The sequence below is a fragment of the Artibeus jamaicensis genome, unplaced genomic scaffold, assembly GCF_021234435.1.
Source record: "Artibeus jamaicensis isolate MK-2021 breed Jamaican fruit bat unplaced genomic scaffold, CSHL_Jam_final contig_384, whole genome shotgun sequence".
Classification (NCBI taxonomy): Eukaryota; Metazoa; Chordata; class Mammalia; order Chiroptera; family Phyllostomidae; genus Artibeus; species Artibeus jamaicensis.
The window spans coordinates 14,063,015-14,084,210 of record NW_026521810.1 but is presented as its reverse complement, the minus strand read 5'-3'; the positions used below and the strand labels follow the sequence as shown (position 1 = coordinate 14,084,210).

The 21,196-nt window shown below is 43.2% G+C and overlaps 1 long non-coding RNA gene across 1 annotated transcript; it reads right to left on the bottom strand.

Annotated features, from left to right (window-relative positions):
• Positions 1-7,993: 7,993 nt before the first annotated feature.
• Positions 7,994-19,940, bottom strand: LOC128627311 (uncharacterized). The gene is made up of 4 exons (XR_008391477.1): positions 19,806-19,940; positions 16,092-16,322; positions 14,536-14,712; positions 7,994-8,112 (listed from the first exon to the last, which is right to left on the bottom strand). It is a non-coding gene; the product is annotated as an uncharacterized LOC128627311 (long non-coding RNA).
• Between the last annotated feature and the right edge of the window lie 1,256 nt (positions 19,941-21,196).

Here is a 21,196-nt window from a genome sequence, read left to right as displayed (position 1 = left end):
ACACCTGAAAGTACACTATCACATTCTTGGTATATTTTATGTATGGTAAGTCCTCACTTAACATCATCAATAGCTTCTTGGAAACTGCAACTTTAAATGAAAAGATGTGTAATGAAACCAGTTTTACCATAGGCTACTTGATATAAATGAATTCAATTCCTACAGCATATTTCTGGTCATAAGACCATCACCAGCTTCTTTTGAAAGTATATTTTATTGATTATTCTATTACAGTTGTCCGATTTTTTCCCTCTCCTTTATCTCCCTCCACCCTACAACACCCCTCCATTCAGCATTTCCCACCCCTTAGTTCATGTCCATGGGTTATACATCTAAGTTCTTAGATTTCTCAATTTATTATACTATTCTCTACCTCCCTCTGTCTATTTTTTGCCTACCAATCATGCTTTTTTTCCTTGTTCCTATTCCCCCATTCTCCTTCCTCCCCATTCCCACTGATAACTCTCCATGTGATCTCAATTTCTGTGATTCTGTTCCTGTTCTAGTTGTTTGCTTAGTTTTTATTTTTGTTTTTTTTTAGGTTCAGTTATTGATAGTTGTGAGTTTCTTGTCACTTTACTGTTCATATTTTTTATGTTCTTTTTCTTAGATAACTGCCTTTAACTTTTCATATAATTAGCACTTGGTGATGATGAACTCCTTGAACTTGACCTTATCTGGGAAGCACTTTATCTGCCCTCCCATTCTAAATAATAGCTTTGCTGGATAGAGTAATGTTGGATGAAGGTCCTTGACTTTCATGACTTGGAAAGCCCCTTCTTCTTTTCAGCCCCTTCTCGCCTGCAAGGTTTCTTTTGAGAAATCAGCTGATAGTCTCATGGAAACTCCTTTGTAGGCAACTGTGTCCTTTCCTCTTTTTGCTTTTAAGATTCTCTCTTTATCTTTCATCTTGGGTAATGTAATTATGATGTGTCTTGGTGTGCTCTTCCCTGGGTCCAACTTCTTTTGGACTCTCTGAGCTTCCTGGACTTCCTGGTAGTCTCTTTCCTTTGCCAGATTGGGGAAGTTCATTATTTTTTCAAATAAGTTTTCAATGTCTTGCTCTCCCTCTTCTCCTTCTGGCACCCCTATGATTCAGATTTTGGAATGTTTTAAGTTGTCCTAGAGGTTCCTAAGCCTCTCCTCATCTTTTTGAATTCTTCATTCTGTTCTGGTTGAATGTTTATTTCTTCCTTCTATTCCAAATCATTGATTTGAGTCCCAGTTTCCTTCCCTTCACTGTTTGTTTTCTGCATAGTTTACTTTACTTTACTTTATATAGCTTTTACTTCCTTTATTTTGCAACCATACTCAATCATTTCTGTGAGCATCCTGATTACCAGTGTTTTGAACTCTGCATCTGACAGGTCGTCTATCTCCTCATTGCTTAGTTCTTTTTCTGAAGGTTTTTAAAAATATATTTTATTTATTTATTTTTAGAGAAAGGAGGGAGAGAAATAGTGATGTGTGATAGAAACATTCGGCTGCCTCTCGCATGCCCTCAACTGGGGACCTGGCCCACAACCCAGGCATGTGCCCTGACTGGCAATTGAACCAGCGACATTTTGGTTCACAGGCTGGCATTCAATCCACTGACCTACACCAACCAGGACTTTTTTCCGGAGTTTTGATCTGTTCTTTTTTTAAAAAATATTTTACTGTTGTTTAATTACAGTTGTCTGCATTTTTTCCTCCTCCCTCCCCTCCACCCCATCCAAACCCACCTCCCTCCCTAGCTTCCACCCTCCCTTCCCCTTCCACCCTTGATTTTGTCCATGTGTCCTTTATAGTAGTTCCTGAAAACCCTTCTCTCCACTGTCCCCTCCCCACTCCCTTCTGGCTATTGTTAGATTGTTTTTAATTTCAATGATTCTGGTTTTATTTTGTTTGCTTTTTTCTTTTGTTGATCTGTTCCAGTTAAAGGTGAGATCATATGGTATTTGTCCCTCACCGCCTGACTTATTTCACTTATAACTTTTTTGACAGTATGGATGGAACTGGAGGTCATGCTAAGTGATCCGTTCTTTTATTTGGGCCATATTTCTTATCTCAGAGCAGCTGTTATGTTGTAAGGGGTGGAGCCTTAGATATTCACCAGGGTGAGGCAACCAACTTTGCTATGTTGTGGCACCGTATGTGGGAGAGGGGTGAGAGAGGGAACAATGCAGCTTGCTTGGCTCTCACCTGTTTTCAGTCACTTCCCGCACTACTCACAATCAAATTGGGCCCTTCTGGTACTGATTCCCAGGTAGGTGGGTTTGTGTATGTTCTAGGACCCTATGGGTCTCTCCAATGGACTCTCCTGTGAGACTGGTAGTTTCTCCCACCACTGAAATCCCCGCAGGTTTTTATAGTCAGAAGTTTTGAGGCTTTATTTCCCCACACTGGAACCCTGGGTCACATGGTCTATCTCGCTCCCCAGTTGTTCCCCCCCAGCTTTTCCACATACAAATGTGGGAACACTAACCAGCCACCACGTCACCTGCCTGGTTCACCAACTGCCGCCTTGCCACGAGTGTCGTCTCCACCCTGGCTGCCCATCTCTACCCCTTCCTCCAGTCTGGTTGAATGTTTCTTCTTTAACTCCTTGGTTGTTGGGTTTCCATATGGTGAGATTTTCTGGAAATTCTGGTTGTTTTTTTGTTTTTAAATTTGTTGTTGTCCTTCTTTTAGTTGTGCAAGGAAGCAAAGCATATCAACCTATGCCTCCATCTTGGCTGGAAGTCTCCCCAAACTTCCAAATAAAGACTCAAAAATTCCAATATTAAACATTGAAACAAATGTGAGCTACACATAACATTTTGGAAAGATTGATAAAAACAAGTAAGATCATTCCTTTCCAGACCCCTAATTTCAGTTCAGGGTCTCAGGTGGCCAAAGCCTCTCTGGCAGCTCAGGCCACAAGCCAGAACCCAATCCTGGATGGAACATGCTGCCATCATAGGGCCACTCACATCCACAATGACACTCACTCAATTTGAGCAACATAAACACACCAATTTCCCTCACGTGCACATTTTTGAAATGTGGGAGGAAATTGGAGTCCCCAGAGAAAAACCATGCAGATGGGTAGAATGTGTCACGGATAGTAGTCCTGCTGGAATCGATTTTTCTTTTCTCATCATATTATAACAAAACAATTTTGAATGAAATGAAGTTATTTGAGGACATGCTATACTGAATTTAGACACTTAGAAACTCAAACAGTGTCAGAGATGGAAGGAACCTTATATATCATTCAGCCCAGAATTTCTCAAACTTCAGTTTTACAAATTCCATCTCTGTGATTTTTGCCATGTTCTTGTATGATCTGTACTATCACTTAATATTTTTTCCTTCAATTGTCTAATTTTCAATCATTTAAAGACCTGCTTTAGTCTTATCTTAAGCAATAATAGCTGTAAACTCATAGCTTTCATGTGCTAGCTATATTCTTTTTGTTACATATTCAAATAAGCATATAATGATTCAAATTTTGTCAGCCTGCCACCTTTGTGAGATATTCTTCATTGCCTCCTTCTGGCCCCTTCCCTGGCCAGCTGTCTCTGGGAAGCTGACCTCTAGACTGCCTCAACCTACTCTCTGGCTTTGGCTTGTGTTCCACTGAGAGGCACTGGAGCCTGGCTAGAGGTCAGAATATTTACTCCCTTGGCCTCTGCCCTGCCCTACTAAGTTTGGCAGTAGTTGCATTCTCTATCAAAGACTACTAGTCTGATCACATGGCCCCTCCTCACAGCTAATAGTTTCATCCCCTTGTCCCTTCAGGTTGAGCAGTGACAATAGCTTCCTGATATTGCAACTCCCTGGCATTTTACCATCTCTTGTTGGTTCCTTTAATTGTGCCCAACCCTTTATAAACAATCCTCACTGAAGTCCTGTTCAGCTTCCCCCTTCATAGAGCCACCTGTTTCCCCGCCAGGAGGGATGTGATGTCATCCCTTCCTTGTACCTGTACAGATGCTAGCCGAGACCCAGGAGGGAACTCACTTATCTAAGGCCCACCCCCCAGGCTATAATATCAGAGCTAGGAATGGTTTCCCTGATTCAATGCATTTCTCACCATAGATGTTACTCCTCAGGAGAGAAACCAGTCAGTTCCAAAAACTGTGTTCCTGTTCAATATTGTAAGTCTTCTTACTAATTTCTCTCTATATACACCATCACCTGTCCTGATCCATTTATTGCTTGGCCCCAGATTTAAGTGGAACACAGCCAGCTCAATTCTTTTCTCCCCCAACGCAGTACATGCATGTCATGCATTAGCTCTTCTGGTACACATACCTTTTCTCAGACACACCTGCATTTCATCTCTCTCCTTTGATCATGAATCTTTTCTGAAAACAGCCCAAAGGCCTGACCTGAACATCTTTTCTTCCATAAGTCTGCTGCCTAACTTTCCCCCTCTATCCAGAAATAATCATTGACTTCCCTGTTAACCCATTTCTCAAACTTGGCACTGGTCCAAATAGTAACTAGTGGTGTATGTTTTCTCAACTACATTGTGACTGCTTCTTTGAATGACCAGCCTGAATTCCTCTTTCTATCCTCAGCACCCACCACAGAGCCTGACTCAAATAGGTCCTCACAGTGCTATATTAAATTAAGTTGCATTCATTAGGCCATCAGAAACATTAAGCATGAAAGATGTTCTAATGGGTCACAGATGACTTCCTATCCTGGTAATTTTCGATGACTAATTTTTTTAAAACAATGTTTTGGAGGCCTGGATGGTGTGGTTCAGTGGATTGAGCACAGGTCTTCAAACAAAAGGGTCACCAGTTCATTCCCAGTCAGGGCACATGCCTGGATTGTCATCTGGGTCTCTCCCTGGGTGAGGACATGTGAGAGGCCACTGATCAATGTGGCCTTCTCTCTCTCCCTCCCTTTCCCTCTCTCTAATAAATAAATAAAATTAAAAGACATATTAAAAACAATGTATTAGAGACATGATTTGAGCCCAGAAGGTTGGGGAGGAATAATTTCCCAGTCTCTTAGTCTTCCCCTGTGAGGCCTGAGGGAAAGGGGTGAGGAAGTGATCATCTAGTTTCATTGCCAGTCATGGGTCATTCAGCTGATGTCCCTGGATGGGCAGTATTATATCTATAAACCTCAACACTTGAGTGCAAACTGTTGAGTAAGTGCTGTGGGGAGAGTGTCAGAATGAGGGGGTCTCAAAGCTCTCCTTGAATTCCCAAAGGGATCTAGCTCCAAAGTGCACTTTGGCCTTCTTCCTTCCTTCCTTTGGCCTTGAAGATAAAGGAGGTCTTGATGATCCTATGTCTGAGGTTGGGTCAAAATACCCACAAGTTATAAATTGTCCCTTTTGAGCTTTCTCTCTGCGCATGGATCCCCCACAGGGGTCTTGAGGAAGAAGGGTAGCTTTGACCTCAAGGGGCAGCCTATCTGGGATCTAGGTGTTTGGATCCAGAGTTAGGGTCATGTTTCTCCCTTTCAGACGTAGTTCCTAATAGCATGTGTCCAGGGTCTGAGCTTTGGGGGCAAGTTCTTTGTGGAGAGTATCAGCTCCCACACAAAGAGCAGCCTCCATGTGTACAGTTGACAGTGGGCTCGCACACAGGCAGTCAGCTCCCAGCTTTAAGCATCTCAGGGAACTTGAGCTAGGGTGGTCACATGACACAGGGGGCTGTGTAGAGTTCTTCAAGAGGGGCCAAGCTCTTCCGTGGTGATCTTGCTTCTGTAGGGAAAGCGGAAGCTTGTAGTGATTGTGGGGCTGGCTCTCTAGGGCAGGCTTCCCCAAAGAGGAGCAAAGAACTAGGATTGGGGGTTGGGTTTTAGAACTGATGTGTGACTCCGAGTTTACTGCCCACTAGTCTCTTCTTTATCTCTTTTTACCCAGAGCTGAGAGAAGAGGCCTTATCAGTGGGTGAAATTTAGGGGAACCTGACTGTGTCTTCAATCTCAGCAGTTGGTGGTATGCTGAAGAGCTCCCAGCTCTTGTTCTCTCAGGTCCTCTGGTGCCATCTGCACCGCACATCACCCTGGGATAGTGCACCACACCCCAGACCATCCCAGCACTCACCCCACCATCCACACTTAGGAAAAGACATCACACCAGATATCAGGAGCCCTGGGTTCAAGTCCCAGCTCTACCAACAGCTACCTATGTATCCTTGGGCAAGTCACTTAGCTTCTCTGGGTCTTAATCCCCTCAGCTTTAAAAGGGAGATATTAATCTGTAAGGTCCTCCATGCTACTTGGAGGATCAAGATAATGAATGTGAAAGTCTTCAACTTATCTAAAGGGTGATCAGTATTTATTTATCCTGGTACCTCTTCTTTCCTTGGGCTGAGATATAAATGGTTAGTAGTATACTTTTGTTTTCCTTCCCAGGCAATTATTTGTGCTTGTAGCCATGACCTGCTTTGCCTTTGTTTTCTAAGTTCACAGGCAAACTTGCAAAACAGACTGCTGAGCAGTCTATTCCTTCAGGCCTATTCCAACAGCCCTGATTCCTTCTCTGGACACACTGCTGGCATTGCCATTCTCCTCTGGAAAGATGGGCCTTGTTGTCTACTTCAGGGAAGCCCTTGTGCAGAGGGCTGTTGGGGAAAGGATTTCCAAGGGCAAAGCACTCAATGGGAAACCCAGCTTCACAAGCGTCCCTTGTCAGACACTTGGTACACAGTTGGTGCTTCCATGAGGCTGTTTTAACTAAACACACCAGGGCAGTGGGATGGAGGAACAATTCCTCTCTTGCATCCCAGTCAGTGTTAGGCTGGTTAAAGGGAAGAAAACTGCCAAAAATTTAGTGACATTTGAAGCCTCATGTCATGTTCAAGATGTTTGCTTTCATTCAGATAGGTTGGCAGCTGCTTGCTTTCTTTCTTGCTCGATCCTTCCTTCTGCAAGCCATTGGAGTTCTTCTTTCCCATCCAAAAGGCTCAAATCCTTTTTGAGCAATTTCAGTTTCCTAGTTTTTCATTTCCTCCTCATTCTGTAAGTATGGGCACTGCTTCCCCTCAGAGTTCCCCAGTTAACCTTGGTGTAGCCCTGTATTGTCTCTCTGTGTCGGGCTCACACATGAATTCATCCTTCAGTCTAACTCAATTATATACATCACTCTCCTGTTTCCAAACTCTCATCAGTTTCCCCATTATCTATGGAATTAGCTTTCGTCTCCTAAGCCTGGTGTTAGAGGACGTCTTCCATCTGGTCCCCAGGACAGCAGCCAGCACAGACCCAGGGCCAGACGTACTGTTTCCATGGGTGGATGCAGAGCTAGGTTCAGGGTGCATGACTTGGAAAGTGGAATTTGACCTAGATGTTAGCCCCACTGTACCCACTGGCCCTGGTGCCTTTGTCAGGCACCTGCTGGTCCCAGACACCCTTCCCAACCTCATCTCCTGCCTTTCCCTTACCTTCGCTCTGCTCCCTGGCCCAATACCCTACTCTCTGCCTCTCTTAAAGGCCTCACCCTAGTCTGTCTCTACACCCAAAGTTATTTCATTTTTCTCTTTTTTTGAAAACAACATTTTATTGCCTTTCCTTCCACAGCTTTGTGAATTTACAAAAGAAAGAAAGAAAGAAAGAAAGAAAGAAAGAAAGAAAGAAAGAAAGAAAGAAAGAAAGAAAGAAAGAAAGAAAGTTTACAGAGTGCTCAGTTCAGACTTAGAATGGAAAAGGTGAGAACCTAAGCCACTGCAGCCACTGGGTGTTCACCAGCTATGCACTGACATGTGTAACAAACTCACCCAGATTTGCTTTATCACCTTCACAGACGCTGCATCTTTTACACACCATCTCACATGACATACTTGGGTCATTAGTCATAGCCACTGGAATGGTACAGAGGTTTTGGGTTGTTTTGTTTTGTTTAATTTAATTTAATTTAATTTAATTTTTTTGCCCTCCTGCTATAAAATGAAATTATCGGTTCATTTCTGAAACATAAATTGGTCAATAAATTCATTTTGCTCTGCTTCTACTTTCACAAAGCTTTGATACCTTTCAAGCTGCATTTTCTTTTCTGCTGTTCGTGTTGGAAGTTGCTGTTGTTGGGCTTCTCTCTGCTTTGCTATGGATTTGAGCAAGTTCCAAGCTCAAGTTGCCTTTTTCCTGAGTTCACAGCAAAAGCTCTTTCATCCTTCCATTCTGAAAGGATGGAAAGAGTAGTCACATGCAGTGAGAGACAAAAAGGAGAGCATTTTGTCGAATAGACATTTATTATTATTTTTAAAATTAATCCACGTGTTTTTGAGCTGTTTTATTTTAGGTTTACAGAAAAATTTACTGGAAAATACAGTTCTTTTATATACCTTCATCTCTACCAAGTTTCCCCCATCTCGCATTAATGTGATACATTTGTTAAAATTGATGGTTAAAATGTGATACATTTGTTAATGTGATACATTTGTTATTATTGATTTCCATCAATAATAATTGATGTAAACCATTATTATATAATGGCATTATATAATGGTTTACATTAGGGTTCACTTTTTGTGTTGTACATTCCATGGGTTTTGACAAATGTCTAATGACATTTATCCACCATGTCAGTACCACACAGAATCCCCTGTGCGCCAACTTTCATCTCTTCCTTCCACTCCTGCTTTGAACCTCTGGCTATGTTTATTTTTTTAATCCTGAACACTTTTTTCCTTCCAAACCTTGATGCTGATGCGCCTTAGTGCCCCTCGTTTGTCGAATAGAGTAGCAAAGGGTGGACGTGCTGGGAGATTCCCTGTGAGGCTGACATTCTTCAGGGCTTTGTTCTTTTCCCTGCTCACCCAATCCCCCTCCATGAAGAAGGGTAGATGCAGAGATTGGTAAATGCCAAACCCATTACTTTTCTCCTCTTTCTCCTTGAGCTGCTTCACATCAGATCCAGGAGAAGTAAGAGGAAATTGGCACAAAAGAAAAGCATCCAATAAAACATACATCCTTTTTATTTTGTGGTGATGTAATTAAGCAAGTTTATAAATACACATTTTACTATTTTATTTGAATGTGGGTAGAAAGCATCTTTTTCATTATACTGGCAAAGTTCATGGGTTAAAAATAAAGTTTGGGAATATTTTGTGCCTCATGTAATTTTGAGGAAGAATTTTGTGTAACAGTCCAGCCATATTCCTTCCATAAAAACCAGTTCTGGATGCCCTGTTTGGATGTCAAGGAGACAACCACATGGGCAGAATGGCAGTCAACATATGCAGGAACTTGTACAGCACTGGCGCATATTGATCAGGATGTCCTGAGTTATGCTGAAGTAACAATCAACCCTGCAATATCAGTGTCTTAAAATAGATTCATTTCTTGGTCACACTCTATGCTCCTCCTGCATTGGTGGGGGCAAGGGGTGTGTTTGGTTAAATGCTCTGCTGTTACCATCTTGAAAAGTTTAATATTTAAAAAAACATTTTATTGGGGTGACACGTGATGCTGGTTAATAAAATTATATAGGTTTCAAGTGTACAGTTCTATAATATATCATGTGTACATTGTATTGTGTGTTCACCACCCAAATCAGATCTCATTCCATCACTATTTATCCTTTATTTACTCTCTTGTACCTCCTCCCAACACCTTTGCCCTCTGGTAATCATGATACTGTTGTCTATGTCTATGAGGTATCTTTTTTTTAATCCCTTCACCTTTTTCACTCAGCACCCCAACTCCCTTCCCCTCTAATAGTTGTCACTCTGTTCTCTGTATCTTTGAGTCTGTTTCTATTATATTTACTAGTTTATTTTGTTCATTAGTTCCCACATGTAAATGAAATCATATGGTATATGTCTTTCTCTGACTGGATTATTTCACTTAGCATAGTGTTCTTCATGTACATCCATGCTGTCTAAAAAGGTAAAATTCCCATGCTTTTTATAGCTGAGTAGTATTCCACTGTGTAATGGAACCACAACATTTTTAGCCACTCATGTAGGATTGGCACTTAGGCTGCTTCCAAATCTTAGCTATTGAAAATAATGCTACAATGAAAATACGGGTGCACATATTCTTTCAAATTACTGTTTCAGGTTTCTTCAGATAAATTCCCAGAAGTAGAATCACTGGGTGATAAGGCAGTTCTATTTTTAAATTTTCTGAGGAAGCTCCATACTGTTTTCCACAGTGGCTGCACCAATTTTCATTCCCACAAACAGTGCGCAAGAGTTTCCTTTTATCCACATCCTTGCCAGTAGTTGTTTTTTGTTTTTGTTTTTGTTTTTTATTTATTGATGCTAGCTACTTTGACAGGTTTGAGGTGATATCTCACTGTGGTTTTAATTTGCATTTCTCTAATGATTAATGACATTGAGCATCTTTTCAGGTGTTTATTGTCCATCTGTATGTCATCTTTAAAGAAGTGTCTATTCAGGTCCTTTGCCCATTTCTTAATTGGATTGGGGTGTTTCTTTCTTGGTGTTAAGTTTTATAAGTTCTTTATAAATTTTGGATATTAACTCCTTATTATATGTATCATTGACAAATATGGTCTCCCATTTGGTAGTTTGTCCTTTCATTTTGTTGATGGTTTATTTTGCTATGCAAAACCTTTTTAATTTTATATAGTCTCATTTGTTTATTTTTGTTTCCCTTGCCTGAAGTTTTTATCAAAAAATTATTGCTATGAGAAATATCTAAGATTTTACTGCCTATGTTTTCTAAGATTTTTGTGGTTTCAAGTATTACATTTAAGTCAGTCTTCTTACATTTATTGAGACTTATCATGTGACCTACCACATGGCCTATTCTAGAAACTGTTCCATGTGCACTTGAAAAGAATGTGTAGTCTGCTGCTTTAGGATGAAATACTCTGAAGACAGCAATTAAATCCATCTGATCTACTGTGACATTTAAGGCCACCATTTCCTTATTGATTTTCTGTCCGGAAAACCTATCCATTGATGTCAATGAGGTGTTTGTTAAAATTTGTTACTATGACTGTATTACTTTCTATCTCTCCCTTTATGTCCATCAAGATTTGCTTTATATACTTAGGTGCTCCTATGTTTGGTGCATAAATGGATACAAGGGTTATATCCTCTTGTTGGATTGATCCCTGTATCATTAGGTAGTGTCCTTCTTTGTCTCTTACTAAAGACTTTGTTTTAAAGTATGCTTTGTCTGATATAAGTATTGCTACCCCAGCCTTTTTCCATTTCCATTTGCATGAAATAATCTTATTTCATTCCTTTATTATTAGTTTGTGTGTATCTTTCATTCTGAGGTGGGTTTCTTGTAGACAGCATATGTATAAGTCTGGTTTTCTTATCCATTCAGTTCCTTATGTCTTTTGATTGGAGCATTGAAGCCATTTACACTTAAAGTAACTATTTATAATTATGTATTTATTGCCATTGTATTCTTTATAACTATGCTCCTCTGTGTTTCTCCTCCTTCCTCCTCCTCATCCTCTTTCTCTTCTTAAAGAAGGCCCTTTTACATTTCTATTAATACTAGTTTGGTGGTAACAAACTCCTTTTGCCTTTTCTTGTCTGGGAAGCTCTTTGTTTCTCCAATTTTAAATGATACCCTGCCAGGTAGTTTTGGTTGTAGGCCCTTGCTTTTCATTACTTTAGATATTTCATACCAATCCCTTCGGGCCGGAAATGTTTCTATTGAGAAATCAGCTGACAGTCTTATGGGATCTCCATTAAGGGAGATCTAAATAGACAGGCAGAGGATCTAAATAGACATTTCAGCAAAGAAGACACACAGATGGCCAATGGGCACATGAAAAGATGTTCAACATCACCAATTATCAAAAAATGCAAATCAGCCTTTCTCTTGCTGCTTTTTAAGATACTCTCTTTGTCTTTAAACTTTGCCATTTTTGTTATAATATGTCTTGGTGTGGACCTCTTTGGGTTCATCAAAAGACTTGTATCTGACTCCAAAGGCAAGTGAAACAAAAGCAAAAATAAACCAATGAGGCTACTAAAAAGCTTCTGCACAGTGGAGGAATTCATCAATAAAATGGAAAGATAACATATCCAGTGGGAGAAGATATTTGCAAATCATATATCTAATAAGAGATTAATATCCAACATATATAAAGAATTCATACAACTCAACTGCATAAAACAAACTAACCAATTAAAAAGTGGGCAGAGGCTCTAAATAGACATTTTAGCAAAGAAGACACACAGATGGCCAATAGGCACATGAAAAGATGTTCAACATCACCAATCATCAGAAAAATGCAAATCAAAACCAAAATGAGATATTACCTTACACTTGTTAGAATGGTTATTATCAATAAATCAACAAACAACAACTGTCGGTAAGAATGTGGAAAAGGGAAAACTCGTGCACCGCTGGTAAGAATGTAAACTGGTATAGCTACTATGAAAAACAGTATGGAGGTTCCTTTAAAAATTAAAAATAAAATGATCATATTTTACTTCTAGATATTTATCTGAAGAAATCAAAAGTACTAATTTAAAAAGATATATGCACTCCTGTGTTCACTGCAGAATTTTAAAAAAAATAGCCAAGATATGGAAACAACCTAAGTACCCACCACTGGAGGAACGGATTAAAAAATGTGGTACATATATATAATGGAATATTACTTGGCCATAAAAAGAAGGAAATCTTGCCATGTGTGACAACATGGATGGACCTTGAGGGTATTACACTAAGAGTTGGAGTTTTGAGTTACGTGGCATCAATCTACAGCAGTGGGGGGAGCTGAAGATTGATTTCAATTATGTGGCCAGTGATTCAATTAATCGTGCCTATGTTATGACACCCCAAGAAAAACTCTGGGCACTGAGATTTGGGCAAACATCCTGGCAGATGAACACATCAATGTGCTGGAAGGGTGATGTGCCCTGGATTCCACATGGAAAGGCCTCAAAACCCTCCCAGACTTCTCCCTATGGGTCTCTTCATTTGGCTATTGCTGATTTGTATCCTTTATAATAAAACCCAAATTGTAAGTACAGCATTTTTCTGAGTTCTGTGAGTGATTCTAGTGAATTGTCATCCTGAGGGAGTAGTAGAAATCCCCAAATTTTTAGCCAGTTGGTCAGAAGTGTGAGTAGCCTGGGGATCCCTGAACCTGTGGCTGTTGTGTGAAGCATGAGTTTGTTACCCGTGGAGTCCAGATATTTAGTGTCACAACTACATTGCAGTATTGCAAATATGAAAGGCAAGAAGGAAGCCACATTCTCCAAGGTTGCAATTGATGATAAGAGTAAAGGAGATGAAGAGGTCTCTAGAGGCAAAGAGAACCTTTTTTGGACCTCACCTGGTCTTGCAACCAGGGCATTCTCCTTCCACTGCCAACTTCAGAAGATCTGGGTTTGGGGAATAAAGTGTGTGAGTTTTCCCAGGCCTCACAGGTATAGATGAGGTTGCATTTATGTCCTAATTTCTCAAGTTCTTCCCTAGATCTGCCCCTGCAAAGTGCCTGTCCCCCGTGAGAATTTCTAGGAGTGCCCAGGATGGCTTGTGTGTGCTCTTTCTGAAGTCCATGGGCACTATTGCTTCCATCGGATGGCACTGTATTGGATAAATTCTGCTAGCCCCTCCAAGTTCCCTCCTCCCTTGTCAGCCATGCTTGGTGTCTTGCAATGCTGACCTTTATAAATTGTATCATCCAGGCTACTCTGCCCTGGCTTCTAGTCAGGTTCAGCCAAGGAACACTCTGGATGGAGGAAGAGTGTGAGGTCAGGGTATTTATTTCCTGCTGCCTCCTAGCAGTGAGTGGTTCCCTTAAGAGAGGCTACAGCTCTTACCATGTGACCCATATTCTAACAAGTTCCTTGCTTGTGTCCTCAGACCTAGGAGAGGTAAAGGCTTCCTGCTACGGCTAGCCCTGCCAGCCCTTAACACTGCCTACATCTTTGTAAATGGTCCTTCAGACTCTTCAGATACCCCATTAGGAGTAATTTTCTTCCTGTTAAGACCCCGACCACAGAGGCCACTGCTATTTGCCCTAGATATACATTCTCAGGTCACCCCACCTCCCCCTGCACATCACCAGTAATTCCACTGTGTGTTATTGAAGCAGAGATGACATGGTGTTGAGGCTGTATGACCACCTTCCTCAAGAGGGAAGGAACGTCTCTCCCTGCTCCATTTGTCTCTGTTAAAGGGTCTCAGAGATGTCCTGATTGTGCTTTGATGTCTTCTAGAATTTTGAGTGAATCAGCTCCTCTGTTTTATCTGTAGAAGGAGGAGTCCAGAAAGTAGGAGGTGCTGAGCTGGAAGGAGGCAAGATGATGTGCTCCCATGGAGAAGGCACTGCACTGGGGCTTGGGGCTGGAGCTGGGAGCTGGCTCTGCTGCTGAATGGGGAAGTCGTTCTCATTTTTTGGCCTCAGTTCCCTTACCTGTACCACAGGAAGTGGACTTGGTGATTCTCAAACTGCTCTGAGCCCCAGCCTCACTTTAACCAGAGCAGCTCCAGTTTGATCTATTTTTAGAATTTGGGATTTTGTAAAGATTTATTTTAAAGCATGAATTTCACTGCTTTGAAAATGCTTGAAAATAATAAACTAGGTGAGTCTAAGGTCCCTTCCAGCCACAACATTTGTGAGCATAAAGTCAACCTTGGCTTCCTTACCATTGTTCCAGACGGGGTCTGCCTCCAAGAGGTAATGGAAAATTAATGTCCAAAGGCCCATCTCCTCCTGCCAGGCTGCCTGCCATGGCCAATATGCCATGATCAGGTAAATGGTTGTGTTCTCTTCCCATCCATCATCAGCACCTTCTCAATTCTCATTTATTTTTGCCACTGTTCCTAGACAAGGATAAGAAAGGGAAATTTTAAATCAGTTGCACAAAATGCAAACCAGCCCAGCAAACAAAAAAGGTGAAAAAGATGGCATCTTTAACAAGTTGACCTTGGGGGCTTTGCAAATATTTGTCCCACAGAAGTGGGAGCTGTCAGCCCCTTAGTAATTCATCCCAAACATTTGGTGCTGGAGAGAATTACAGAGCAGTGATTAATAGTTTGGGCTCTGGGGTTAGAAAGATATGGATCAAACCCCAGCACCACTATTTACTAATCAGATGATTTTGACCAAGTTACTTAACCATGTTGAACCTGTTTTCATAATCTGTAAAATCAGAGTAATAGTCATATCTACTTTATAGAGTTGTTATGAGGGTTAAGAGTCATATAATACACATAGATGTTTAGCACAGTGCCTGGTATACAGAAAGTACTCAATGAGCTATTTATGTTTTTTGTCATGAGAATTATTCCCCTTGGCTCCCAGGAAGCTCTGAGGTCAGATCTCAGTTGAATTGCTCAACAGAGAAACCCTCCTGAGGGTCATTCTCTCCCCTCCTGAGGGTCATTCTCTCCCCTCCTCTCCTGTTTCTTAGCTTCTCTTAAGATAGTTATCATTGAATGCTTATCATATGCCAGGACTTAGAGAGATTACCAAGCACCTAGCACAGTGCTGGGAATATTATAGACAACTCAGTATATGATGTAGAATAAATGAATAATCTTAATCAATGCTCCCAGCAACTTTGAGAAATAGGTATCATTATCTTGCTTGTAGTAGACATGTTTTTGTCATAATTGTGTAGATCTGAGCCTATTTACTGATTGTGGGGAATCTGCCCTTATGTGAGAATCTCACTCCGGATTTGAAGAAGGAAACAAAGTCTCCTTAACCTCTGGCAGCTGAAGCACAGACATATGAACTAAGCACAGCCAATCAGATCCTCATCTGAGACCTTTAGATCCAGGCTGAACAATATAATTGGAATTCCTTCTGGTGGGGCTGATGGCTATAATATTAGACATCCAGTGTTCTGGCATTGATGGCACTGGGGCTAACAATGAGCTCAGTGCCGGCAGAGGGCCCAGTGTCCAGCTACGTACAATCCATTTTGAAAGGTAGAAAGGTATTACAAGTGATATTATATGATGTTAGTTTTGCAAGAGAATTTCTACATCTTGCCAGGCTTTTCAACTTCCTCTTTTCTATAGTTTGTGAGTTTCCTTGACACTCATTTGCCTTCAAACTTTCTTGGGATTCTCAGGGTGCTTGCCATCCAGCTCCTCAGCAGATATTTAGGCAGCTCTTTTTGCCTCTGAGAAGATGAAGCCACATATCTCCTGCTTTTCTCCTCCCCCACCCCATCTGCCAATATAATGCTAACCTCTGCCAGTGCAGGGCTGTTGGCACTCTTCTCCCCTTGCAAATGAAAGCCCAAGTGAGTCTTGCTGTTCCACATATATGTGCTGGGGCCGAGGGTCGATTCATAAATCTTGCTTAAGGAAAAAATGCCCTTTGGCAAGCTGGCAAAAGATTGGCTTTTATTTATTTCTTTTTTATTCCCTTCTTGAATGCCTCCTCTGCTCCAGGACTGTGGTAGACCCCATGGGGGATTCTGAGAAAAAAAAATACGTGTACAAAATAAGGAAAAGAACATCAAATTCTAAATTAGGAGACCTGGGCTGGAAGCCTGGCTTGGTTGCTCACTATCTGTAAAGAACTTGGGTAAGTCACCTGACCTCACTGAACTCAGTTTCCTTATCTGTGAAATGTGTGCCTCAATGCTCACAGTCAATGGATTGCTGGGGAGTTAAGCACGACTTCAAGTATTCATCAGAACTGCTGGTTCACAGGAGACCTCCCATAAGTGTGTGCTGCTACCAGCTGACAGTCCCCCCAGATGATGGAGCCCCAAAGGAAGGTGCCTCATGCCTCCAGCAATCCTCCAGCTATCATTTTTGCAGGGAGGGGCATTTGAAAGTTGGGATACCTGGCAATGTGGGAAAAACTACTTGCAGTTGTATTATATGTTGGTTTATATCAGTCAAATATCTTTTTATATTTCTTGGCGAGCATGCTTACAAAGGAGAGAGAGAGAGAGAGCAGGGGCCCTGAGTAACCAAGGTAGTTGGCATGTGAGTGGGCTAACTAAAGGGAAGAATGTGTCAGGGAAGAAGGTGCTAAAAAGGAGAGCTGAAAAGAAGCTGCACCCGCAGCCCAGAGTTGGGTAAACAGTCCCGAGTGCAGTTTCCCTGTGGCCCTACGGCAGGGTGGCAATACACCCCATGGCTGCTCTGCTCCTGTCATGTTGGGAGGCCTGAGGCCCGGTCTTGCCCCTGATGTTTGTGAACTGAACGCACTGGGAGGGGCAGTGAAGCTCTCTAAGCCTTGGTTTCTGAAAGGTTTTCTTAGGCTCCAAGGAAGAAATGCCAATCAGCCACAAAGTCAGGCAATAAAGAGCTTTATTGGGGTTTGCGCACCCAGTAAAGTTCTCAGGTCCACAGAGTGGGGCTGGGATGGTCTCCCCCAAGCAGGGAATATGACGGGGTTTTATTCTGGTTGGCTCTCTTCGTGGAAGCTGGGGATTGGTCCTCATTGAAAAAGCGACAATATATAATTGGTGGGTCAGGTTGCTATGCGGATATCTGTTTTGGCAAAGCCCGCCCTTTCTGCTCTCTGGTTTGACTTGACGTCAGCCACCTTTTCCAGGTTGTAGTTCAGCCGCCATTTTGTCCTACCCTGCCCATCCTGACATTCCGACCTCTTTGATAGGATAAGGGGCACCTTGTTCCATCCAGCTACTTCCTGCTGTCAGAGGAGCGTAGAGGGGAGGGGCACGAGGTCAGCCATTTCTGGTTCGTCAGGGAGGGGCAAGTAGGTTTTCTAACAGTGGGAGGAAAAGGGAGGAGGAAAGGGTCAGGATTTGCACGATCTGAAGAGTGGCACCTAATAATTGGAGAGCATCCCATTCTAGAAGCGGAACAGGGCAGGAGGGTATTTCAAGGAATGAATGGGAAAAGGGAAAGCCGTCCAGACTGCAGCTAAGCAGGGGGGTTCACCCTGGGCGAGATGGGGTCCTGTCAACCCCCATGACCGAGATCTGGGAAGGAGTAAGAGGTCCTGAAAAAGATGGTAAAACAGAGTAGGTAGCCCCCATATCCACTAGGAAAGAGATGGACTTACCCGCTACCTGCAGCATTACCCTGGGCTTAGTGAGGGTGATGGGGGTCTTCGAGTTCGGGCCACTTCAGTCATCCAGGAGTCTGAGAAGTTCTGGTGCGGCCAGGGAAGAGTCCCCACCTTGATCCGCCGGTCCCCCGTGTGGAGGCGCCGGGGACAAGCCTCTAAGGGGACAGGCATCTCTCCAGTGGCCAAGCTGTCGGCAATTTGGGCAAGGCTTTGTTGGTGGCCGAGGTTGAGGACACTGGCAGGCCCAGTGCCCTTCTTTGCCTCACTTGAAACAGGCCCCCAGTGAGGTGTTCTCTGGCCTGGACTTAGACTTCACCTCCATGTCGGTGTCTGCTGCCGGCTGCAGGGCCGCTAGCATGGCCTGGGTTTGCAGGGCTACCTTTCGCTGTAGGCGAGCCTGGCGGGCAGCCTCAGCCTGTGCTTCCCAGTTATTGAAAACCTTAAATGCCATATTTACCAGATCTTGGATGGGGGTTTGGGAGCCATCCTCGGCCTTTTTAGTTTTTTTCTAATATCTGAGGCCAATTGGGAGATAAAGTGAGTAGCTAAGACAGTGGCCCCAGCATTAGAAGCCAGGTCAAGGCGGGTATGGAGCACCATTTCATCAGTTAGTCTGTTGAGAAATAGCACGATTTTCTCCAGGGCCTTAGGTGACCTCTCTTAGCTTATCATAATTGACTGCTTTCTGGGCAGATTGGTGCATATCTGCTATCAGGCACTGGACCATTTGGTTGCTCCTACCTGCCTGTCCTACCTGGTAGTCCCAGCCTGGTTCTGCCTTTGGCACGGCTTCAGCCCCTACTGGCTGAAGGAGGGGATTGGTGGCATGGGTTTGGTTTGCATGAGCCCTAGCTGCAGTCTGGACGCGGTCACACTTGTCCGGGGGTCATGGTGGAAGTTAAAATGATATGCAGGTCATGCCATGTGAGGTCATAAGCCTGGACTAGGTATTGGGATTCTTTGATAAAATTGGTAGGATTAGTGGAGAACAGCTTAGGTGTTCCTCAATTGAAGAGAGGTCAGTTAGTAAGAAGGGGACACGGACCTGTATGACACCTTCTGCTCCTGCCACTTTCTAGAGGGGGCAAATGTGGGAGTCTAGGGGCTCTAGATTCAGGCAGGAGCAAGTATGTGAGCTAACTGGGGAAGAAAGGTCTTCAGAGGGAGGGGGAGAATCTGGTGGAGGGCCCAGGCTGGAGTAGCCATTGGTGGGAGCTGATAAGAAGGGGGAGGAGGAGGAGAAGCAAGATCTTCAGGGGAATCAGAGGAGGAGGGAGGTTCTGGGGCAGTAGGCTTAGGAGGCTGGACAGGTTCAGGGTTCCCTTGGGAGAGGAGAACTTGGGCTGTGGAGCACTGGGTACACAGATCTGGGTGAGAATGCAAGGCCCCAAAGCCCTGAATGTAGGGGACCTCCGACCATTTGCCAGTCCATTTGCAAAAATTATCTAGGTCAGTAAGGGAAATGAAATCGAAAGTGCCTTCAGGAGGCCAGGTTTCACGATTATCGAGCTGATATAACGGCCAAGCCATACTGGATAGAAAAATCAGCCATTTTTGCTTGAGGCCAGGATCAATTGCTGGCAAATTTTTCAGGAGGCACCCTAGAGGTGACTTAGGATCCGGCTTGGACTCCTGCCCCCCCATTCCTGGTGCTACGAGGATCAGTAAATGGGAATCAGCGTCCCTCAACCCAATCTGCTGATTTACCCAATCTGGTCGGGTAAAAATGGGGATCCAGGCCCAGGGACGTCTCCTCCGGTGCCCAGAACCTCTCAGAGGGGAGAACAGCCTCTTTTAGAAGGGTCACCCCGACACAGAGCTGCGGTTTGGTGGAGAGCAGTCTCTCCCAGCAGATGGGGGCCTGGAATCAGTGTTCGGGGACCAGAAACTTAAGGGCAATGGCACTTACCTTGCTTCTTTGTCTGGACTGGTGGGGTGGCTGTGAGGTCTCCTCAGGGAGTAGGGAGAGGAGTGGTCTTCAGCAGAAAACAACTCCTCCCGGGTTTCGGCACCAAATAAAAGGTTTTCTTAGGCTCCGCCGAGGAAGAAATGCCCATCAGCCACAAAGTCGGGCAGTATAGAGCTTTATTGGGGTTTGTGCACCCAGGTGAGGTTCCCTGGTCCGCAGAGTGGGGCTGGGGAAGTTGTACCCAAGCAGGGAACATGGCGGGGGGGGGGGTGTTATTCTGGTTGGCTTTGTGGGAGCTGGGGATTTGTCCCCATTGAACAAAGCAGTAATATGTCATTGGCGGGTCAGATTGCTATGGAGATATCCACCTTGGCAAAGCCCGCCCTTTCGGCTCTCTGGTTTGACGTCAGCCGCCTTTTCCGGGTTGTAGTTCAGCTGCCATTTTGTCCTACCCCGCCCATCCTGACAGTTTCCTGTGCTGCAATGTAGGGGAAATACCAGTGCCTGCCTCACAGTGGTGTGAACAATGAATAGGCCAGTGATTTTTTCAACAGTTTATTGGGATATGATTTTCATACCATTCAATTCACCCTTTTAAATGATACACTTCCACTGATTTTCATTATTCACAGAGTTGTGCAAACATCACTACTATCTTGTGTTAGAACATTCTTATTGCCCCCCAAAAAACCTATGCCCGGTATCAGTCACTTCCCCTTTTCTCCCCAAGAAGTTTATTTTTAAGCTGCTTAGTGCTATACTCACTTTGATTAGTATAAAAACATTGATTAGTAGTAACAGTGGATCACGGCTGCACAATAGTCTTCTTGTAAAGATATATCACAATTCTTTATCAGGTTTATTAAAAGATGGCTTGAGGACAGAGTCAGGAATAAGCTCAGTGAGGGAATTTTAAAGATAAAGAGCTTAAAGAACACAATTTGTTTCTCTCTTATAGAGTAGCCTACATGGCTCCAGGTAGCTCACTGCTCCGTGTTCCCCAGGATGTGGCTTTTTTCCTCAAGATCCAACATCTCAGCTCCAGCTCCAGCCATCACATTCTTGCTCCAGATAACAAGATGCAGGAAGGGATGAACACGGTATGCCACAGGCCTTTAAGGAAGTGTCTCTGAAGCTGTCACATAACACTTCAACTAATATTGACCAGAACTCAGTTATACGCCCCCACCTACAAGAAAGAATGGAAAATTTAAATAGTCAGCTAAAAATTGAGATTTGCATTGTTATGAAAGAAGAGAGAACAGAATTAATATCAGCTAGCAAATACTATAATAACACTGCATAACGAACCACACCAAAATGCAATGGCGTATCCAACCATGATCATTTCTTTCTCTTTCTCTTAGGTCTGTAGGTTGGCTGGGAAATCT